General features: G+C 47.1%; 1 protein-coding gene across 1 annotated transcript in view; it reads right to left on the bottom strand.

Moving 5' to 3' along the window:
- FHL1 (four and a half LIM domains 1) overlaps positions 1 to 23,541 on the bottom strand; it is a 59,913-nt gene extending 36,372 nt beyond the window's left edge. Inside the window, exons 1-2 of the mRNA XM_078064698.1 lie at positions 23,416 to 23,541; positions 1,612 to 1,685 (exon numbers count right to left, since the gene is read on the bottom strand). The gene's annotated coding sequence lies outside the window, so the exon portion shown is untranslated. The remainder of the gene's footprint in view (positions 1 to 1,611; positions 1,686 to 23,415) is intronic.
- Positions 23,542 to 24,446: the final 905 nt, after the last annotated feature.

The following is a 24,446-nucleotide window of genomic DNA, read 5'->3' on the forward strand; positions in this document are numbered from 1 at the left end:
GCCTCCAGTGAAAAGGTTTCCTTCTGAGAACACGCACAGGTTCTGTGGAAGCTTTCTACTGATGAAGTGTGTCTGTCGGAGTTGTAGAGGGCCAACGAAGTCGATGGGCTGTGCCCTTCTGTGGCCCTCCTTAAACAATCTAGTCTCTGTTGCTGCGGGAAAAGAGAGGCAAGGGCTGTTGGCGGGGGGCGGGGGGGGCACAGAGCTGCACCGTCTGCTCCTCAGACAGAGAGCACCGTGCTCCCGGCTGCCCTCGGGCTCCTCGGAGGACGGTGAGAGTCACGGTTCTGCTCTGGTGTTCTCTACTGGGGGAAGGCCTAAGATTTTATTTGAAGACCGGTTTCTATCATTATAAAAGAGAAAGTTTGAAAACTACCCTTTTAGGTAAAGGCTACAGACGACAGCCACGGCAGGGCCGAGACCCTCGGAGGGCAGAGTCGAGAACGTTCGTGGCTGAGAAGCTGCCGACGCTTTTGTCTTTGGGCCAGTTGGAAGCCCCGGGCCCTGGGAAGATCTTCCAGCTTCCATGTAATTGAGGAAACTGACAAAAATCAGATTAAACGGTCCTAAAAATCTGTCCTATGTTTTTTATCCTTTAAGGTATGAATATATATATATATATATATATATATATATATATATATATTTCAAAACGTGTGAAGAATTCTACAGCAAGTCGGTGTCAGGGAAACGACGGCCAGCTCGCGAGCCTCTACCCTCACCGAAATCAACGACCCACATCGAACGTGAGACTGAGCATGGGGGGCGGGGAGGCAAAACCAAAAACGCAGCAAGCCTTGGATGGATGAAAAGTGCAAATCCTGGGTAGTCTGGCGCTGTCACATGTCACCTCCTCTCCGGCAAACGTGTGGGGGAGGCTGGGGCCCAGAAAGCAGAAAGCCCGGGGCCCCGGACGCTGGGCCTGGATGAACCATCTTTGAGATTTGCAAAGGCGAATGCCCCGCCTCTCCGGGAGGGCACAGTAACCCTAAATCATCCCAGAGTTCGACGTCAGCCCTGTGGCTAAACGAAGACGACCGAGGACGTTTGCTAAGTGAAAGGGTTGCCCAGCGCTCTGAACCTCGGTTCCAATCTGCAAACAACGTGCTGGCCCCCGCTGACATAACCCCACGGAAGCCCTCTCGGGAGTTCCTACCCCGGATCTTGCAGGACCAGCGCACACCTTGGCTCCTTGCACCCCGGACAGCTGACTGGGTCGGCCCGACCCTCTCACGTGGTCGCCTGGGCAGCAATCTCTTCCCTCGATGCCCCTACCGCTCCGCGGAGCTTTCCTGCTCCCTACTGTCCACGCTGGGGCATGAGCACCTCTTGATTCTCAGGCAGACCTTCTAACAGCTCTCTTGTGCTTGGCACATTCACTTTCCGTGCCCCCAAATTAAAAGCAAATGAGATTTCTTTCCCCCCCTCGAAAAGACCTTCCCCAGAGAGCTAATATGTAGGACAAGCAGGGATATTGGTTGGATCAATTAAAATGAATCCTCTTCAGTCTACTATACAAATAAAGCTTTTTTTTTTTTTTTTTTTTTTACACTGTCGACCCCAACATCACGAAGATCAGTGTTCGAATTTGTGACGATCAGTGAAACTTACCTCACGCTGGACGTGTGGAGACTGGGATGTAGTCAGCAAGGGCTGGACACAGTGGACAACAACTTCCAATGCGCCTAAGTCAGGAAAAAATGAGAAGCAAGACGCAAAATTACCTTTTCAGAAGAAAAGTTAAGAAATTCTAAAACAAAACAAAACAAAACCAAAACACCCCAAAATCTACTTCCTTTGAAATGCCTCACAGTTAACACCTTCTACTTTGTATTTACAACCCTCAAAGTTAAACTGCCAAGACGTTCCACATATTTCCCCACTGTCTGTTTATCATCTAACATTCGCACCAGGCGGTGGATCTGGCCCCCTCATTATCAGGCTGTATTAGCTCAAACACTCAGCATTGTTAGCACAGTGAGCTCATGGCCTATTTCAGTTTTAAGTTAACATTTGGCAATCACCCGGGTAATCAAAACAAATGACTCAGTCGTTTAGAATAGACTTATTAGTTGAGCCTTTTTTTCCCCCTCTTTTAACATCTTTAGAATATTTTGCCACAGGAGGGCTCGGATCCAGGCAGAATGTAGAGCACAAGTCACCAGAGGAATATTTAGAGGTGTTGCCATGGAGACGAGGTGCCGCGTGACCACTGAAGTTATCTCCAATCAACAATGGCATTAGGATACGGGCAGGCGAGCAGGCTCATCCCTGCCGGGGGCGGAGGGCTCGCATCACTAGGAAACAGGTGTGCCCTGTGCTTTTCCCGTCACCCAAGCGAAGACAGTCCCCTGACACGTCGCCCCCCCCTCCCCAGAGGCACCTCGCTGCCTTACCCCCGCCCCCCACCCCATTCAGAAGGGCCAGCTGGGGCTAAGGCAAAAGGAGGTGTGTGATATCCTGAAACACAGACCGAGAGCACCTTTACATCAACTGTGAAATGGACATGAGCAAGTGAGATCTGAGGAAAAGATGGCTCCCTGAGAGTAGGGCCCCCCATCTGTTCTGTTCCCTGCTCTATCTCCATGCCTGGAACAGTGTCTGATGGACACACAGGAGACTCTCAGAAAGCATCTGTGGAGCGGTGTCTGGGTGGTGCAGTCGGCTAAGCCTCCGATTCTTGGTTTTGGCTTGGGTTGTGAGATCGAGATGGGGGGGGAGCCTGACTGATGCGGGGCTCTCTCTCCCTCTCCCTCTGCTCCTCCCCCTGCACTCTCTCTCTAAAATAAACAAATAAGTTTTGTTTTTTTTTAAAAGAAGTATCTATGGAACGAGGCAGGGCAAACAAACCATGGATTATAACCAGGCTCATGAATGCCCACCTCCCGCCCCCAACCAACCACTTCTGGGTTGCTCCCCCAACAAGCAGGGGTTAGAGAGTTTTAAAAGCGTTCAGTGTACTGGAAAAGAAGGAGCTGGTCCAGTTAGTTCAATAGGCCGACGGGTTCATCTGTGTAGAGATCTTAATGACAAGTGTCACATTGAAGACAACTCTTGCCCACTCAGGACCGACAAGGGTGCTGACTACAGGGACAGGTTCTTGTCTCCCAGATCAAAAGCCAAGCGGCCAAGAGCTAGTTTTCAAAAGCAAATGTCTGAAAGGGACGGACTTCAAAGAAACAACTTCTAGTCCCCTTCCCACCTCTATTTACCTAGAGCTGGCATTTTCACATTCTGTCATATGAATATGTGTTACTTGTTTCAGGTTGTGTGTCATCCGTCCTACGGACCCTGAAGTGTCTCTGTCTTGGGGGCAGGCCCAGAAACCCCACCCCTCTTTCCTGACCCTACTTAGCAGGGCACGGAAACACATACAGAAAAGGCTTCACCCCGTCTCCTTTCCCACTACCCACAACCCATTTGCACGGAACTCACTGTTTCTAGAAGGTGCCACACCCTTTCATGCAACTGGGGTGCGAGTGCAGCATGGCACAGCTGTTCAGACGAGGGTGCCGGAGTCAGACTGCCTGGGCTCAAACACCGGCCCTGCCTCCCACCGCGGTACAACCTCTGAGCCTCATAATGGGCAGCTACCTCACAGAGCAGCTGGTAGGCAGGAGGGCAGCGCCTCACCCGGACGGGGCGCTCACTGAACAGGAGACAGGCCAGGATCACCCCCAGGATCACAGGCGCACCCTAAAAATGGTATCAAACTCAGGGCGCCTGGGTGGCTCAGTCGTTAAGCGTCTGCCTTCGGCTCAGGTCATGATCCCGGGGTCCTGGGATCGAGCCCCGCATCGGGATCCCTGCTCCGCGGGGGGCCTGCTTCTCCCTCTCCCACTCCCCCTGCTTGTGTTCCCTCTCTGTCTCTCTCTCTCTGTCAAATAAATAAATAAAATCTTTAAAAAAAATAAAAATGGTATCAAATTCGGGTAACGATTTCAGGCGCTGCCACAAACACTTGGCACCAAATACGCCCCTGTTCACATTCAACCCAACGTAAACTTCGACCCCGAATCCATCCCACACTAGCCTTAATACACTATTTCATTCTACTCCCCCTTCCGGAATGGATTTTTCCTGGAGATGGGATTCGATACACACCGGGCTCTACCCGAGGGAATCGGTTCTGAGCTTAAAGAAGCGGAAGAGCTTCTTCCCTAACAGCCCTGCCAGGACCTTTCGTGCCTTCTCGGTCTGCTCCCCAACCTCCCACAAGTTCAGGCTCTGAGAGGTGGGCGGGGGAGGGGCAAAAGGCCGGTCTTCTAGCAACCACGCCAAGACCCCGGTTCTCCTTTTCGTAGGGAATCCTTGCATGTCATGTCCCCACACACCCTCCAGAGGGCAGAAGAGAGAAAGGCCCAAAGGCTGAGCAGGCAGAGTTCTCACACTGGGGTCCCCCTTGGGCCTCCCCCCCCCCCCCGCCCCCGAGTTAGCAGAGCCACAATTCATGTATCTCCGCCTCACTTTACTGCCGGGGCTAGTGTGGCCCCCTGAGCATGGGAGTCGGGGCGGGGAGGCTGAAGACACTCGTGGCAGGTGGGAGTTGGGTACCCCTCCCGATCCGCGGTGTGTGACCGTGCCTCTGAACAGACATCATACAAATTGTGTTGACGACTGTGCACAAGTCAAAGAATAAAAACCCAACAGCAGCCCAACACACTGGGTAAAATGTGATGACAGCGAAGTCAAACCCAAACACTTTAGGGTTAGTCATGCTTTAAAATAAATCGTGTTCCTCTCATCCCACCCTGACAAAATTAATAAGTGGAATTAGGCAAACCATTTATATGATTCCAGAAGAAGCCAGCAGCTATGTTCTAGTGACACTGAACATACGTAATCATTCTCCTTCAGGTTTAACAATAGTTTATCGGGGTCACAGACAGTGGTGACCCCATCGCTACTGACAACCAAGCTTAAACGATCCCCAAATCACCAGGCAACTGGGTGAATTATGTGGAAAAAGAAAATCCAGAGCCAGCAGCTGTTTGAATGAACCTAAAAGACCAGTTGAATCAATCAAAACGGATGAGCCCCATAGATTCATTGTCTCCTCTAAATTCTCTGAAATGTGATTGTCATGGTAACCGTTCCTTAATCATGCTCTTCAGACTATTCTCTCTTACCTAAGAAACCAAAGAGCGGTGAACCCCAAATGTCTTCATCAGGTACACTTAGCATGGCAACGGGCAGCTCAGACGTCTCATTTTTCCTACTGGCATATGTGCCGTTCAAAACACATTTTAAATGTTACCATAGGGCGCCTGGGTGGCTCAGTCGTTAAGCGTCTGCCTTCGGCTCAGGTCATGATCCCAGGGTCCTGGGATCGAGTCCCACATCGGGCTCCCTGCTCGGCGGGAAGCCTGCTTCTCCCTCTCCCACTCCCCCCGCTTGTGTTCCTGCTCTCGCTATCACTCTCTCTGTCAAATAAATAAATAAATAAAATCTTTAAAAAAAAAAATGTTACCATAAATGCAATAAATACAAATAAGTTGGCCACGGGCTCGTTTCCTTTAGCAGAAGAACTGATAAACTGGCTCTCATTCAGCAAAATAATTTATTGGTAAAAATAAACACAGAAGAAAGATGCCTCATTTGTGGTAATTTCAACATAATCAAGATCTGTAACATCATCAGATCTCTAACAACATATTAACTTAATAAATAAACAAAAACCGAAAGGATATTACGTTACAGAAATGCAATAAAATCTAATTTTGTGTTTTTATATTAGGATTTAGTATAGAGTATATCACAAAACATACTCTGGAAGATCATTTATTTACTCCACACAAGTTTCTAATCTTCATTTTATATGATATAATCATAATATTCTTCACAATTTTTTCTTTGTTTTACTTATCAATTTATTTTGAAGATCATTCCATATTGGTATATACAGAACTGCCTCATTTTTAAATGGCTGTCTGGTAGTCCATTGTAGGGGAGTACTATTGTAACTTTATTATTTTTTTATTTTATTTTTTTATTTTATTTATTTATTTTTTAAAGATTTTATTTATTTATTCGACAGAGAGAGACATAGCGAGAAAGGGAACACAAGCAGGGGGAGTAGGAGAGGGAGAAGCAGGCTTCCCCGCGGTGCGGGGAGCCCGATGTGGGGCTTGATCCCAGGACCCTGGGATCACGACCCGAGCCAAAGGCAGACGCCTAACAACTGAGCCACCCAGGCGCCCCTATTTTTTTTATTTTTTTAACTATGTCTAGCTGGGTTTTTTTTAAAGAGAGAGGGAGAGTGAGGGAATGGTGGTAGGAGGAGGGAGAGAGAGAATCCTAAGCAGGTTCCACGCCACGGGACTCAATCTCACGACCCTGAGAGATCATGACCTGAGCCGTACTCAAAGAGTCAGGTGCTTAACCAACCGAGACACCCAGGCGCCCCACTTTATTTTTATTTCTATTAATTTATTTTTATTTTCTGAGTCTAGTTGACACACAATGTTACACTAGTTTCACGTGTACAACACAGTGATTCAACAAGTCTACACATTAGGCTGGGCTCACCATTATTCTTCACAATTTGGAAAGAGAAAGGTTTGATCCTTATTCAGTTTCAGAAAAGCTAGGTTATATTTTTAAAAGATATCCACTAGATACACTACACGTTTAAAATTGTGATCACTCTAGATCCTTTCCCTAGATTTTTAGTTCCTTCAGAAAACTAAAAAGTGTACAGCTTTACCAAAGTTAGAGCGATGAGCCATTTTTAAACCTTATATTGAAATACACATTAACACTTTAAAATATTGAATTTGTTTTTATAGGTTGCCAAACTAGGTAAGGAAGGGTGCCTTTCCTTCCGGATATAGCATGACCTATAAACCAACAAAAGGTGGAAAGGTGAGCAGTGCCCCCACCATGACTCAAATAAACACTAAAAAGCTCTTTCCATGGGGCCATTTCTGGATGCAAATTTAAAGAAATTTTTGCTCATAAAGGAGGGAATATTAAATAAAAATATATGTTTGTTTTTTGACTGGGCTAGTAAAAACATTAAGAATACTTTTGCGGGGCGCCTGGGTGGCTCAGTCGTTGAGCGTCTGCCTTCAGCTCAGGTCATGATCCCAGGGTCCTGGGATCGAGCCCCGCGTCAGGCTCCCTGCCTGGCGGGAAGCCTGCTTCTCCCTCTCCCACTCCCCCTGCTTGTGTTCCCTCTCTCGCTGTGTCTCTGTCAAATGAATAAATAAAATCTTAAAAAAAAAAAAAAAGAATACTTTTGCAACATAAACAAAAATAGGGGCGCCTTTGGCTCAGGTCATGATCCCAGGGTCGTGGGATTGAGCCCTCCATCAGGCTCCCCACTCAGCGGGGAGCCTGCTTCTCTTTCTCCCTCTGCCGTTCCCCCCTGCTTGTGCACTCTCGCTCTCCCAAATAAATAAATAAAATCTTAAAAACAAAATAAATAAATAAACAAACAAGTGGGACTACATCATACTAAAATGCTTGAGCACAGCAAAGGAAACCATCAACAAAACAAAAAGGCAATCTACTGAATGGGAGAAAATATGTGCGAATCATATATCCAATGGGGGCTCATATCCGTTACAGAAAGCACTCCCACAACTTCAGGGCCAAAACCAAACAATCCAATTAAAAGATGGGCAGGAGATCTCAATAGACATTTTCCCAAAGAAGACGTCCAAATGGCCAACAGATACATAAAAAGATGCTCAACACCACTCATCATCAGGGAAATGCAAATCCAAACAACAGTGAGCTTTCACCAGAAGGGCAGGTGGACTGGCCATTAGGAAAAAGACAAGAAAAAACAAGTGTTGGTGGGGATGTGGATAAAAGGGCCCCCTTGTGTGCTGTGGGCGGGAATGTAAATTGGTGCAGCCCCTGTGGAAAACAGTATGGAGGGTCCTCAAAAAATTAAAAATGGAGCTATCATCTGATCCAGCAATCCCAATGCTGGGTATTTACCCAAAGAAAATGAAAACACGAACTTGAAAAGGTATCTGCACCCCAACGTTCATTGCAGCATCATGTACAACAACCAAGACATGGGATAAAGAAAATGTGGCATAGATGCACCATGGAATATTACTCAGCCATTAAATAAAAAGATCGGAATCCTGCCACTTGCAATGACGGGGATGGAGCTCGAGGGCATTGTGCTGAGTGCAGTAAGTCAGAGAAAGACAAATGCCAAATGATCTCACATGTTATATGTGGAATCTTCAAAAAAAAAAAAAAAGCTCATAGATATAGAGAACAGACCAATGGTTGCCAGAAGCAGGGGTTAAGGGTGGAAGAAATGGGTGAAGGGGGTTGAAAGGTTAAAAAACGAAACAACAAAGACTGGAGCTATTTTTCCGTGTATATCATCATATAATTGCTGGTAAATGAGCTTGATGAGAATAAAGTAGAAAATGAAAAAGTATAATAAGACTTCAAGAATACTTAAGAATAGGGCCGCCTGGGTGGCCCAGTTGGTTAAGCGTCTGCCTGCCTTCGGCTCAGGTCATGATGCCGGGGTCGTGGGATCGAGCCCTGCATAGGGCTCCAGCCCTGCATCAGGTTCCCTTCTCAGCGGGGAGTCTGCTTCTCCCTCTCCCTCTGCTGCTCCCCCTGCTTGTGCTCTCTCTCTCTCAAATAAACATCTTAAAAAAAAAGAATACTTAAGAATAAAAAGGCCATCAATAACAGAAAAGGGGACACTAAAATTATCAGGCATCAGGAACAAATGTGAACAATGCAAAACAAAACAAACCAAATGGCAAAATCCAGCAAGAAAAATGAAGTGGCAAATATTTGCTAAAGTCAAAAGGTAAAACCTTAAAATTCTTGTCCTTTGCCCTAATGTCCAATGGTATTTTTGTTTTGTTTTAAAAATATGAAGACTGATGTCCCTTCAATGACTATTACAACAGCTCCCAAATAAAACAAATGATAAAATAAAAATTCACTTAATTGACTGATAGGCTCGAATTAGTCATTGCCAAGTTTACAACTTTCCCACAACTCCAAGCATTCTTTTGTTAAGAAACAGGATTGTTTCCCCTGCCATGATGACTGTGAGTAGCTTTCTGGGTGACTACAGTTCTGTACTTTTACATAACTCACTGGGGAATACCAGCTCCCTAACTCAAAGCAATGAGGGACAAAGGATGAGCACAGATCCACAGAATGTGACAATTCTGATAAAAGCATCTAGAGAGCGCTGGCTGTCTCAGAAGTTTGAGAGGAAGTACTGGGCCAAAGACATTCTAATACTGCCCTCACTCCCACAAACCATCACCCAGTCATGTCTGTTTGTCCTGCAAAAGAGCCTCCAGACCTTCTTCTCTTCCTTATAATCTCAAGTCCATGATCCTAATTTGGCCCATCATCACTTCACACCAGAACCACTAGCGACGGCTGGGTGCCCCCCCCAACCAAATTCCCTCAGATGAATCTGATGTGTAACCAAATTTGAGAACCACTACCCCAAATTCCTCTAACCCGTAGTTGTGAAAGTTTAGTGGGCAGCAGGGTCTCCAGGGGGAGTGGGAGTTGTCAAAACACAAAGTGCTGGGCCCCATTCCCAGTGTTTCTGATTCAGAAGGTCTGCGGTGGGCCCATGAATCTGCATTTCTAACAAGCTCCCAGGTGATGCTGATGGTCCAAGGACCCCACCTGGAGGAATAGTGGTCAGCAGTTAAAATCAGTAATAGTATAGGTATGTACTGTATACATCCTACAGTAACTATCGTAGGTACACTTCATTTGGCAAAAGAGAATGTACCATCTTCTGGAATCTCTTCCATGATTGGCAAAATTGGGCTAGGAAAGTCAAGACTCCCGGCTCTCTCCTCCTCCCCGTCAGTTCCATACTCTCCACCACACCCTTCCCATGTCTCTAACAACTTCTCCAATTAGAACGGAAGTTTCTTGCTTGAAGAGATCACTTTTGTTTTTAATAACTCTCCCCAGCATCTAGCAAGCTTAGCCAAGTGCCTTGCACATAAGAGTAAGCGCTCAGTAAACATTTGCTGATTTCATTTTATGACGTTCTCTGGCTCCTACTTTATAAGCTGGGTCTGGCACTCCGTGAACTGTTTCCTCACACGTGGGCAACTGGGCAGCCCTGCTCCAATCAATTAGCCACAGGGTAAATCCTCCACATCAGCGTGCACTCTGCTGGAATCTGCTACAGGGACAAGAATAAACACACGAAAAAAAATGGCAGGGGCTTTAAAAGCGGAAGGAATGAGAACTTTAGAAGGGGACGCAATTCAACTTTTGAGCTGCATGTCAGAAAACACTTAGGAAGTACCCCTAGGCTCCGTCGTCCAGCTCACAGTCCAGTGCAGCAGTAAAAACCCCGCCTAGGGAAGGGCATTGCTCTCGTAGTTTGAATGCTTCGGCCAACAGTCCCCCAGCTCTTTCGTGCTGAGGTCCTCCTTGTTCCTTAACAGAAAATCCACAAGGGACGGAATTACAGGTGAAGAGCAGACAGAGGGCAAGGAAGAGATGAGGGGCCAAAGGGCTGGGAGAAGCACTCAGGCAAGCAGCAAGGGACAAGAGGATGTTGTCACAGGCGTGCCTGGCATGCCCCGGCCACAGCACCTGCCCGGGCCTTCCAGCTATTTCCGCGCAGTTTGAGTGGGAGGAGCAAGACGACTGGAGGCCTCAAGACTCGCCAAGCCTGTCTATACCTACGATGCAAATACGTTACGATGTGGTTGGATGGTCGCTTTTGCCACATCTACGACGGCCAGGGATTTCTGTACCATCAAGTCAGCTGCAGGCCACGGTATCCACAGTGAGGGTGACCACGAAGAGTGTGCTGGCCGCGCCTCGATTTGGTCACCACTGGTAGAGAGTAACCTGCGATCCTGGCAGCTGACCTGGAATCCCCCAGCCTCCACATGGAGCTTATCTAATAACAAGTGTAATGATAAGTATACACAACAGATCCATACATAAAAAATTACTTCTGATATGTAAACTAAGTTTTAAATAGGTGAGCTCTATAACCAACTGTCCCCTTTATTCGTATTTTTTCAGGCAACTCTGGAGTTTTTCACTCTGGGTCTAACCACAGACCCAATGGGACACATTCTATGATCAACCACATCCCTAAGGTATCCATTCCTTGGGTGATCACCTTCATTTATGTTCTAATCCTGGATGTCTTATCAGTTGTTTCTCTTCTAGTCTCCCTCAGTCTCAATGCCCCTCTCAGAACCCATCCCCTGACCTCTGCTTACTACCACCTGCCATAGAATGTTCTGTGGTTTTGTTTTCGTTTTTAAGTAAACTCTATCCCCAACATGGGGCTCGAGCTCATGACTCCGAGAGCAAGAATTGCACGCTCCATCAACAGAGCTGGCCAGGCGGCCCTAGAATGCTCTGTTTTTACAGCCAACTCAAGAAAGCAACACATACTTGCAGTTGCTCATAATAATCACCCGGTTTCAGTATATAGAAACCAATTACAGTAAGACCTTAAAAACCCTAATCTTCTCACCCGGGCTTCCTGGTGAGCTGGCCACAATGAGTAACTGCACAGAGGTTCTGGTGTTGGGTCTTATGCTACCACAAGCCATGCAATAGCCTTTGGCCCAAAGCAATCCAACTCTGACCAGGATATTGGCTCAGAGTCAGTGTGAGCTCACCAATTGTCACTGTTGCTCATGACACCATAAGTGCAGGGTCAAAAAAGCAATCATGGGATTGTAGGGCAGGGAATTATGTTAAGTCCAGGGCCCTTCTCCAACACAAAGATGGCATGATGTCCCAATGGTGGCGGACAAAGCAAGGCCCAACCCAATGCTCACACAGACCTGTCCAATAACTACTGTGCAACCAGCCAGTGGTCAGCGGAACTGGGCCGCTCCCTTGGAAGCTCACCCTTCCACTTTGCGGGGGGAGGGGGCCCAGGATACCAGTTACATCACTCCGGGAGAAGCACTTCTCTTAGTTACTAGCGCTGAAAAACACACACTGCACTTGTATCTGCAAGTTAACAGTAAAAAAGTGCCTGATACAGTCTTTGTATTTCTGAATCTTAAAGGGTTTTTAAATAGATTTTGGGGGCAGTTTTAGGTTTGCAGGGAAATTGAGCAGAAAGTTCAGTTTCCATTTCCCTCAACACCTCCCTCCCGATTTCCGTGGTTAATATTTTATATTACCGTAGCACGTTTGTCATAACCAATGAGCCAATATTCACACTTTATTATTCCTTAAAGTCCATAGTTTACATTGGTGTTGTGCATTCTATGGATTTTGTCAAACGTTGAAGGTTTTCTCCCCTTTAGAGTACATGCTGAGGAGCGATGAATCACCTACCTTACCTCGAAGACAACTGTAATTGCTTTAGCTTTGTAAAAGGAAGTTTCATAGGATTATAAGGTAAACCATTTGCTTCTTTTTAATGATTCATGGTTTCAAAGTTTGTCCCTCCCATAGTCCACAAACACATTCACCTCTGATTATCTGAAAACCAACCGTTCACCACTCTCAAACCTCCAGCACGGCCCCAAACTTGAAAGGAGTCTGGAGAAATGATTGGACCACAAAACGGAAAGTAAGAAAAACAGCCTCTGAAACGATAGCTGACATGTTGGAATTAGTCAGTCTTGTTGGCAACTCAGTCTGGAGAGGTTTACAAAAACAGCTTTGTCATGAGAAAGCAGAGCAGTGTGAGAGCAGGAGCATCAGGAGATGGAAAAGACGAGGAAGAAGAAAATGGGGAGCGGAAGACAGGACAGGGCAGATGCAGTGGCATGCAGGAGCGACAGATGGACACTAGCTGGACAGCCTGATGGCAATGAAACAGACCGCCAGCCAGATGCAGAGAAGAACAGTGATGTAGACTGTTTTCGAGGGGGTAAGGGAGGAAGGGACAAACTGCATCTCAGTACTCTGGCCCCGAAATTGCCTAATTATTCTTCCATCTCAATACGTCAATGGGAAGGCAACGTTTAACATATTAAAAGCTTGCTTTGCACCTAAGCGTGGAAAGATGGTACGCCTTCCACCCGCAGAAAATGCCCTCTGAAACCTTCTGGAAGGCTCAAGGGATAGGGTTTGTTTACTCCTGTATACTGATTATGTATATATGCTAGCTAGAAGTATAAATATATAGAGATGCAAAATATTTACTCTCATTTTTTTCATTTTTACTTTGTAAGTGTGAAGCAAAATTCAAATTATTTTATTTGTCCTGTTCTTGGGGGATGTGACAGCTCACGGTAACTACTTTAGAAGAACACAGACCACTTTTCTGTTTTTATCAGAATCGTTTCTCTCTGGGCTGGAATCTAATCTTACAAAGTGGCTCTCACACCAAAGCAGATCAGTGGTTGCCTGAGGATGGGGGCAGAGAGAAGAATGTAAGGCCAAAGGAGCACAAGGAAAGTTTTGGGGGAGTGATAAAAATATCCTACCTCCTGATGGTGGCACTGGTTTCATGGGCGCATACATCTGCCCAAACTCATCAAACTGTATGCCTTAAGTGGATGCACTTTATCATCCATAAATGATAATCAATGAAGTTGATTTTAAATTATCTCGATCATTCCACAATGTACATGTGCACCACATCATCATGTGGTACCCTTTAAACATACGCAATTTGTTGATCATTCCTTAATAAAGCAGAGAAAAATTTGACATTAAAAAAGGGGCTCTAGCTGGAAAAAAGGAGGGGGCTCTAACAAAGGCAGACAGCTTTATCCGTAGATGCAAGTATAAACGTTCACCTCCTATTAGATAGTTGGCTGCTTGGTTTCTTTCCTTCGCGTGGTTAGGTGTGCTTACTACCTTGCACAATTCCTTCCCAGGTCCTTCCTTAAAAGAGGCAGAGCTTTTTTGTAGCCTAGAAGGGAAGGGCCTAGGATTTGAAAATTTGAACTGACCCTGGCATCTGGAGATGCAGAATCGCTGACAAGGAACTTAGTGTCCCCTTAGCTTCCAGAAGCTACCTGGCTGAGGAACTGATCATTTTAGGTATTTGAAACTACAGTTATTTACAGGCTGTTTCTTAGAAGCTGTTGAAAAACATAAAATCATGTTAATTCAAATCTCTAAATCCACTACCATGGCTTAGCGATGCAGAAATGTTTGGACTTGGGGCGCCTGGGTGGCTCAGTCGTTAAGCGTCGGCCTTTGGCTCAGGTCATGATCCCAGGGTCCTGGGATCGAGCCCCGCATCGGGCTCCCTGCTCCGCGGGAAGCCTGCTTCTCCCTCTCCCACTCCCCCTTGCTTGTGTTCCTGCTCTCGCGATCTCTCTCTGTGTCAAATAAATAAATAAAATCTTAAAAAAAAAAAAAAATGTTTGGACTTAATGGCTGCTCTATGTGCCTGTGTCTACTCTCTGGTCTCTAAGAAACCTGGGGGGGGGGGGGGAGACACCTGTTACTTGCCTTCATCCGGCCACGTATAGCGCAGGTGATGGATTATGCCTGGGCTTCACAAACAAGAATGATGTGTAAAACCAATCCTCGGTGTCTTCCTAATGAATCACGCATTTCCAATGTGACACGAGTCAAGCCGTCTTTTTTTTTTTTTTTTTTTTTAAGATTTTATGTATTTATTTGACAGAGAGAGAGAGAGATAGCCAGAGCAGGAACACAAGCAGGGGGAGTGGGAGAGGGAGAAGCAGGCTTTCCGCCGAGCAGGGAGCCCGATGTGGGACTCGATCCCAGGACCCTGGGATCATGACCTGAGCCGAAGGCAGACGCTTAACGACTGAGCCACCCAGGCGCCCGAGTCAAGCCGTCTTATCCACACCCGAAAACTGAAAGCGAATAACAAGTCTTAATCAAATACAGAACTTTAGTTTTGTCCTCTCATCAAAAATCACCTTGACGATAAAACCTGTGTACTCCCAGCTATCATTTTCTTAGTATTGAAAAGTAAATTTAAACCCTTGTGACTATTACAAATTCTTGCGATTATGGTGCATATGGAACGGTTTCTGGCTTGGAATATATGTAAGACGCAGAGAGTTTTTATGGGGGTAAATAAAATATGCATTCTACTAGCACTGAAGTGCTGACAACAAAGACTTATTTTGAGTGTTCTTTTTCGCGGTTTCACCACATTTAAAAACCAGTGCACGTATATCTTCTGTGCATTTTAGATCCACGGCAGTTCAAAAATGAAGCACAAGCAAATCTCGCTGGTTTCAATACAGAGGAAAAGCCCTTTTCAGAAGAGAAATAACGGTGTACTCCAGGACGCCAGGAAGAGCTGGTTGCTCTCTGACAACGCACATACTCATTAGCAGGCAATAATGAGGAACAGGAGTAAAAACGACTTAAGAACACACCCCTAGGCAAGGGTACAATTTTCTCATTTGTTCAAATGGTAAGCCCTTGGCAATGAATATCCAATCCATATTCATTATCTCATGTAGCTGTAGCTTTGCTGGGGCCCCGGCTGTAGATGAGGGAGGATGTCGTGTTCGCGGCTTTCTGTGTCTATGCGGCCCGCGTGATCTCCATACGCAGTGTGTGCTTAATTCTAGTCTCCTGGTGACGTTTCTCTACTGAGTGACGCCAGCTCTCCTTACCCCACACCCGCTCTGGAGAGCAGCTTCCCTGCCGTGCCAGGCAGAAAATACCTGCCCGGCCCGGGTTGGGGTAACCCTAATACTGGCGAGTGGGGTCGGATGAATGGGACGATGTGGCCACACGCTGAGCCCAGAAAAGGCAAATGGGGAGAGTCTGCTGGACTGAAAGGGGAGTGACCCCAAGAGTGAGAGAGACACACAGACCAAGGAGACGCGGAGAGAGCGAGCTACAGGAAGAAAGGAAGAAGGGTAGGGGAGGAAAGAGAGGGAAGCTTACGGACGGATTTCATAGTGCCACATTACAACCACCACTCTGTGGGCCTGTGTTAGGCAGCATTTGCTACAATTCTGTTAACTTCCTACCGAAGTCTGGAAGCAGGTGCCATCTTTAAAATTTCCTTCCTACAATTTGAACAGACATCCCATTTTATAAAGGAAAAAAATTTCATGCAACAATAGCCCTGTGGTCTTCCAGACTACGATGTGGAAAGACTCTCATAAAGTCATTGCTCACTTCTGCGACTATAGGTATTTGGTACTCGCTCCATAGGCCAGGGGAAATTAAACTGAGGGCTAGATGCATGAAAGAGCTTCCCCACTACTAACACTCAATTTCAATAAAGCAAACAAGAGGACAAATTCCTGTAATGCTCCCAGCTGATTTTTTTTTTTTTGTAAAGATTTTTTTTTTAAGTCCTCTCTCCGCGTGGTGTGGGGCTCGAACTCACAACCCCAAGATCAAGAGTCATAGGCTCTACCGACTGAGCTGGCCGGATGCCCCTACTCCCAACTGTTTTGATCATTTTCTGAAACTGGGAAATACTTGGCCTTTTTGGTATCCTTTAATATAGTTAATATACTTCCACCATAAAAGTCTGTTCTTTTGAGGGACAGGCCAACAAAAAGTTCGTGACTGTGAAGAGTTTTTATTTAGGAAATAAAAACTTACCCATGGGGGCGCCTGGGTGGCTCAGTCGGTTAAACAGCTGCCTTCGGCTCAGGTCATGATCCTGGGGTCCTGGGATCGAGCCCCACGTCGGGCTCCCTGCTCAGCGGAGAGCCTGCTTCTCCCTCTCCCTCTGCCTGCCACTCTGCCTACTTGTGCTCTCTATCTCTCTGTCAAATAAATAAATAAAATCTTTAAAAAAAAAAAAAAAACTTGCGCATGTACAGAGGACCTAAAACTTCAAACTGGAACTCCAACACTAACACGCTGTATGACCTGGAAGCAGATGCTCAACCTCTGTGAGCCTCAGTTTACTTATCCATAAAAGGAGGGGAAGTGGGTCCTGACAGCCCTTTCTAGCGTGGGAATTCTATCACTCAAGTTGGAGGAGGAGAAATTTTAAGGAGCTTATGTGATCGTTCTCCAACTCCATAGCACTGTTCCCATTTCACTCCTTAGGACTATGACTTCTCTCTAGAGATGCAATAGTAACTCAAAAAACCTTTTGGTAAAATTCTTAAAAAACGACTTAGGCTACATTTGCAAGTTGGACTCTCTGCAGTGTACTCGCTCAAGTCCACCTTTAAAAAGAAATACGGGGGTTGGGGTGGGAGGGATGGGATGGCTGGGTGATAGACACTGGGGAGGGTATGTGCTATGGTGAGCGCTGTGAATTGTGCAAGACTGTTGAATCACAGATCTGTACCTCTGAAACAAATAATACATTATATGTTAAGAAAAAAAAAAAGAAGATAGCAGGAGGGGAAGAATGAAGGGGGGGAAATCGGAGGGGGAGAAGAACCATGAGAGACGATGGACTCTGAAAAACAAACTGAGGGTTCTAGAGGGGAGGGGGGTGGGAGAATGGGTTAGCCTGGTGATGGGTATTAAAGAGGGCACGTTCTGCATGAAGCACTGGGTGTTATGCACAAACAATGAATCATGGAACACTACATCAAAAACTAATGATGTAATGTATGGTGATTAACATAACAATAAAAAATTAAAAAAAATAAAATAAAAAGAAATACAAAAAAAAACCTCACTAATTTACGGGTGGTGGGTTATAACTGATTTTTCTATTCTTCTTTAAGCTTTTCTGTATTTTCTGAACTTCCCTACAATGAGAAAGTACCACTACTGTCATGAAAACGTTGGATTTTTGAAAGGATTCGTGCATTCTTGCAAGTTTTATCAGATTTCTCAAGTCTACTCTAAAATCATGCGGGGGCAGGTACAAAATCCGTATCACGATGCGTGCCCATACCCAGGGCTTGATCACCCCAGTGGCTGATTGCTGCAGTCCGAGTCACGACATTGTTATTATAATCAGAATCTATGGCTCCCAGACCTATGTGGAAATCAAAGCATGCATTTTATCTAAATAACATTTCTTTTTTTTTTCCCCCAGCATCCTGGCCCTTGAGAATCATGGTTGAAATTCCTTTCCAATTTAAAGTAAATGAAATGAAACATGAAGTCCTCCTTCTACCCACCAAAAAAAAAAAAAAAAAAATGCTTGCCAGACAAAATATGATTGCTATTGGGCTGGTTTTTTTATTTTTCCTCTTGTTATGTTCGAAAACACAACACATCAAAAGTTAAAATAAATATTTAGCTGTCAAAACAAAACACACCCCTCATATGGAAAACACAAGTACGAGTTTGATGACGTTTATTATAAAAACAACTTCCATAGCAAAAACAAATGTTTAAATTGTTTAAAAAGATGACAGAACCAAATGCTGTCATTACTAAGTTCTACAAGACAGTCCCAAGAGGTAGAAGGTGAGCCGCAGAAAGAATATAAACACCATTAGCTAACTTCCAATGTGTCATGGTTATCACAACAGTGTTTGAAAAATTCAAGTAAGATAGCAAAGATAGCAAATGAAGTTCTCCTAAATGACAATTACAGGCTTAGTTTGGGTAGATCCCTAGAACAAATTCCCTGTTGACTTTAATTCTCATCAGGGGAGGAAAATACGGTGATTCACCTCCCCATTCTCTACCTGAATATAATCCATCATCTATGACACGTTACCTCTGAAGTCTCTTTTCATCCAGGACCAAGTTACTCACCTTTCTGCAGCATGCTCAACTCACCCCCCTTCACCGACCGCAAGATTTAGAAAGCAGCAAGGCACCGGGGCTTAGTCATGGGACTTACGTTCAAATCCCAACTCTCCCACTTAGTTGTGCAATCTTAGACAAGTTACTTTCCTAACCTCATCTGTGAAATGCGCATCGTTCCTCTGCAGAGTTGCTGGGAGGATCAAATTACACAGTGGGTGTAAATTCAATGAATGTATTTTCTAGAACTATAGCAGGCCTTCAAGTAATGTCAGTTCCCTTTCTCCCCCTACTCCCGGCCACTCGCTTCCAAGTATGATCAAATTTAACGTTCACGGTTTTAATTACTCTCAAGCAAGCTCAATGGTATATAGGACATGTAGTAATTTTAATGTTGTTAAGTAAGATTTTGAATGGAGCACGCCACAAGGGAGATGGTAAAACGACGTTGTGCTCAAAAACCATGAACTTCTTGAGGAGTAAGATGATCTTATTTTTGATGTCTGCTTCCAACCCTGACCAGCCGTAAGACCTGAAGCAAGTTACTTTGCTTCTCTGAGCCTGGTTCCTCACGTATAAGAGGAGAAGAATATAGAATGTATACAAGGGCCTGGCCTTTTAATTATTCAGGTCGACGTACTGGGACTAGTCAATTTTAAGACTAGTAGGGTGAGTTCAGCAAACACAATGTCTCGCACACAATGTCTCGTCGAGACGCTGTTGCTGCTTTCTACTCTGCCTGAAGTTACGTTTTACTGCATCTCATAGAAGGAATTCCATCAACCTCAGCACAACTGCCATTTCAGGTCAGGTAATTCTTTGTTGTGGGGGCTGCCCCAGGTGATGCAGACTGTCGAAGCCAAATCCTTGGCATCCACCTGCTAGACATGAGCAGCATGCCGCATCCCGATTCATGACAGCCAAAAATGTCTCCAGACATTGTTCAATGTCCCGTTTGGGGGGGGGGGGCAAAACTGCCCCAGTTAAAAACTACTGGTCTAGCACTATCCACAAACAGGGCAATGCACAAAGATCTCAGGAGGTACCCCGGCAGGAGGGCGAACGTTTACTAGAGCTACCCTTCAGTATCATTCACTCTTCTGGGTTCCATCATCCATTATCCATAACCCAAAGTTGACCACAGAATAATTTTGTTTGGCCCCATCTGCTGTCAGAAGATGATTTTAAGTCACGGGAAGGAATGCTGGCCTGGCCGCTGTCTCCTCACAGCTCCATGAGGTGATATAAAGTGTGGAACTTAAATCAGGAAGTCTCCTATGTCCTATGTCCTTCACATAAAACGTATCTTTTTCTAAAAAAGGCCACAGGCCTTAAGACCCTTAAGATAACTTATAAACCAGGTGCCTGGGTGGCTCAGTCGGTTAAGCATCTGCCTTCGGCTCAGGTCATGACCCCGGGGTCCCGGGATCGAGGCCCATGTCAGGTTCTCTGCTTAGCGGGGAGTCTGCTACTTCCTCTCCCTCTTCCCTGCTTGTGCTCTTTCTCTCTCAAATAAATAAATAAAATCTTTTTTAAAAAGATGACTTATAAACCATATTATTACCCAAAATGAAAAAGTATGTCTTAGTTGGGAAGGTGAGGTACTATTCATACCATGAATATTTCCCTGGCCAGCAATGACTCCACTGTGCGCATGGTTGAAGCATGTTTAATGTATATAAAGCGCTATGTTAATGCCCCAAAGACTCTGGACACCCCTTGATTATTCAAAACAAATTCATGGTCTGTTTTTCGTTTCAATAACTGCCCCAACAGGCGGGAGCCATTTCTTAACCACCATGTATCCCTGCACCTAGCACAGAGCCTCCAACACAGGCAGCAGCTCAGTAAATGTTTGTTGAATAAATGAATGGTCATATATTCTGCTTAATTAAGTACTCCGTTGACAAAGAAAAAAAAAAGAACCTTTCTTTGCTCTCGTCCAGCAGGAGCTGAAAGAAAGGATCTTTTTAAGAGAAAATAATTACAGTCTACTCCCTTTTACCCTAAATCCAAACAACTGGAAAGTTCAATTAACCAAAAAAATTTCGTAGGCAAAAGTTGGGGAATGCAGCCAAATAGATAAGGCCTAAAGTTCAAGCAAGCACAAACATTTGTTCAACTCCCAACGTTGCTGGCACCAGAGGGGGGATAAGGGAGGGGTGTGGGGCAGAAGGGAACCAGGAGGTGGGGAGCAGAAAAACAGGGATCGGCCTCTGAAGGTTGGCTTCCATTCCTTCAACAAACTGTTATTTTTTTTTAATGTCAAAACTTTAGGGGTGAGGGTCAAATTTATGCAAAGGCTTGATTTGCCAATTATTCTTCCAATGGCTATAAGCAAAATCTTTAAGACTATTTAGAAAGATATTTGATCATACTTTCATTAATTTCTGAGATTTCTTCTTTTTTCCCCCCCTCCAGTCCTGCAGGGCAAACAAGAGGTTCTCAAAAAGCTGGCTAAAGACATCCATTTACTCCTCTTGTCTGGAGAAACTGAAGTCCCCACCACCCATCAACATGTTTCCCTTTTTTTACCACTCTCAGCATTCTATTCCTAAGAGAGAAAACAATCAGACTTAAATTGTATTTTTAAATGCATAAGTTTTACATTGTTGCCTGTAGACAGAATGTGTATCACAGTAACGTTAGAAATGGTGCATTTAATAGTGCTTATTTAAATGCATTTCATCAACCTGAGACCAGAATCTCTATTTCCAGTTTAGTATTTCCAGTAAACAAAGTAATTATTTAAGTGGTCCATTCGTTTGGTAGATAACTAAATTAGCTCCAGTGCACTGGTATCATACAAGAGGAATCTTACACAAATTTTTTTGAAAGTTTCACTCAAAAATCTAGACTTGGTTGAAAAAAAAAAAAAAAAAAGCTTTCCTTCTCCAAAAAATTCAATATGGGAATGGAAGCGTAGAATTTTAAAAACCATATATGGTTACAGATCCTATATGGTAATCTTCGACTACGTACTTATTGCAAGGCGGTTTGTACAAATCATGGCCTATCTGACCAATTTCCTGTTGCATAAAGATTGTATTTGCTCTTAAAAATGTTAAATAACCATTTTTAAAGACTGAAGGTAAAGACTAGATTGGAACCTTATGTAACCAAAATGGGAAAGCACGTATAGCCTCACCACATTAAAGGCGTATGCCTTTTTAGTATGTACTCTTCTTAAGCAAATACAAGCATGAGTTTCCAAAGGCAGAGCTACCATCCCAGAAGCCCTTGCTTCTTCAGTGTAAAGAATGGGGAGGGTTCTGTTCCTGGAGAAGATGAGTTGGGGAGGGAAAGGCTTTGCAAAATTCCAAGGGATTCATAATTTAAACTTATGCTATTCTGCAAATGTTCACATCAAATTTACATTAAAACTGTCTTAATCAAGATAACGAAAAAAAAATTATTCCTACTGCTCTATAAGCTTGCCATAGATTTGATAACCCAGGGAAGAATTACAGGCAATTACGAAATGATGGCTCCAATTAGGAAAACTGGATTTGTTCCAAATTCAAATCAAAGGGGGCTCAGAAAATCCCGATGGAATAATTTAAACGAATATAGGGGACTTCCAGCAAAGACATACGTTTATTCTATTATTACCTCTTCTAAAAGCCAAGCAAAATGCTAACACGACGTATCTCTTGCCCTTCAGGAAATTAAAAAACCAAACCTGGAGTCCCCTTTATAAACCCTGTTCGCTCTTCTTTTCCCAAGGGGTCTCCCTGGCACAGGGTTTTTATTGTAAAGGGCAATCCAAACAAACCTGAGAAACTCGCACAGTCCCCAGTGCAGAAAATAATATAGCACTGAACACGAACCACACAGTCTTCCCTTGCTCCTTTGCAAACCTCTACCTAGTCCTGGACGGCTGAGAAGAGGTCACTAGGAATGGAAGAGAAAGAGAAGGAATGGAAGAGAACGAGAAACTTTGAAAGCACAAACCTCTCTCCCAGAACCTAGAACAAACAGCACCTTGTAGGGATTTCACGCTTTTCGAGGCGGAAAGGTCACACCCTGCAGTTCTGAAAATCCACCTTCTAAGGCTCAACCCACGTGACAGAACCATCCTCTGGCTTCCCTAGGTTCCACGCTGGAGCTGAAATCCCCCACTCTCCCCACCCCCATTCGCCCACCCCCCACCCCCGCCATCCCCTCAGTAGGAAGAACCGCTGCGGACCCTCCCCGCCCCCCTCACTCTCTCTGCACCCCACCCCCAACTCCTCCAACCGCCCCCCAGCATCCCCGTCGTCGAGAAATCCCCGCGAGCCCGCTCACCTCCACGGCCCGCTTGTCCCCACCCCCGCCCTCTTCGTTGTGCGAAGCCGGGCAGGTCCCCCCTCGCTCCCTCCCCATCCCCGCCACCCCGGAGGAACACGCCCGGGGGGGCGGGGAGCCCCCGCCTCGCCCCCGCCCCGCGCCCCCCAGCCATCCCGGCTGAGAACACCTAGGGGTGCCCCCACCTCACCCCGCCCCCACCGCCCTCCAGCCTCCGGAGGAAAACCAGGGGCCCCTTTCCCCCGCCCTGCCCCCCCATTCCGCGGAGAAAGCACCCGGAGCCCCCCTGGCACGCCCGCTCCCCCGCCCCCCACGCCACTCCCTCCCCAGTCGCTCCCCATCCCCACGCCCGCCACCACGGTGGCGCAAGCCCGGGGTGGCCGAGACACGCACCCGAGGGGACCCCGCGGCCCCCACCCCGGCCGGGCGGCCGAGGCCCGAGGCCGCAGGTACCCGCCGCGGCAGGCCGGGCGGCCGGGGCGGCGGCGGGGCAGGAGGGCGGCCGCTCCCCCGGGCCGCGGGGCCGGCGGGCGGGCGGCGCACCCGCACGCACACGCGGAGAGAAAGCGGGCTTACTGCCTGGCGATGCTCGCCCGCGCAGCTGTCTCGGCGGCGGCCGCTGCCTGCACCGAAGCCGAGGCGCGGCGGCGGCGGCGGCGGCGGCTTCGGCGGCGGCTGCGGACTGAGCCCCCTGGGCCGGGCGCTGGATGTAGGGCGCGGGAGGGGCGCGCGGGGAGGGGCGCGCGGGGGAGGCGGGGAGGGGGCGGGCGCGCGCGCGCGCGGGGGCGGGGCGCGGCGCGCGCTTGCCCGGGCTCTGCCCGCGGGGGCTGCGGGGCGCGGCGCGCGCGGGAGCCGGTCGGGCATGGGGCGGGGGCGCCACGCACCCCGCGCGGCCACGTGCCGCCGCCTCGGGAGCGGCCGGGCTGCTGGCGCGGCGCGAGCGCGCGGGGAAGGTGGCTGCGGGAAGGCCGGGGAGAGCGCTCCCCCCGCCTCCCCCGAGGGGCGGCTCTGGTCTGGAGACCGAGGGGGAGGGCGGGCCGGGGGCGCCTGGGCCCCCGCCCCCCTCCCTCGCGCTGCAGCCCTCGAGGCCGGCGGGGAGTCACGAGTCGCTGCAGGCAGCCGCGGCCAGGGCAGGGGAGGTGGGAGCAACAAAGGGAGTCGAGCGAAGGTGGCCTCACCAGGGGCCTCCGCTAACCTGCGCACTCCCTGCAAAGCGGCCGGGGTCCGGGGTGCGCCCCGTTTCGGCGCCAGACTGCGGAACCCCGTGGGCCGGAACGCCACCGGTGACCCTTCCGCTTGGTAACAAGCTGGTGGGAGCGAAAGGAGCTCCATCCATCCAGAGGGCTTTACCGCACTCAGAAAAGCACTGATGGCAAAGCGGCAACGTGGCTACTCATTCACTCGACATTTGGTTTACTGAGCGCTCACCACGTGCCAAGCACTGTGCCAGGTGCTGGGGATACAGCGCAGAGTCATGCGAAGCACTATCCACCCTGCCCTGGGAGCTTGCAATCTAGCGGGGGAGACAGATGATAAAGAAGGGACAAAATAATCGGATTTGGGCGAAGGCCTGTGCAGGAAAAGAAGAGGTTGCAAACTGTGTGATT

Source organism: Halichoerus grypus, chromosome X, assembly GCF_964656455.1.
Source record: "Halichoerus grypus chromosome X, mHalGry1.hap1.1, whole genome shotgun sequence".
NCBI lineage: Eukaryota > Metazoa > Chordata > Mammalia > Carnivora > Phocidae > Halichoerus > Halichoerus grypus.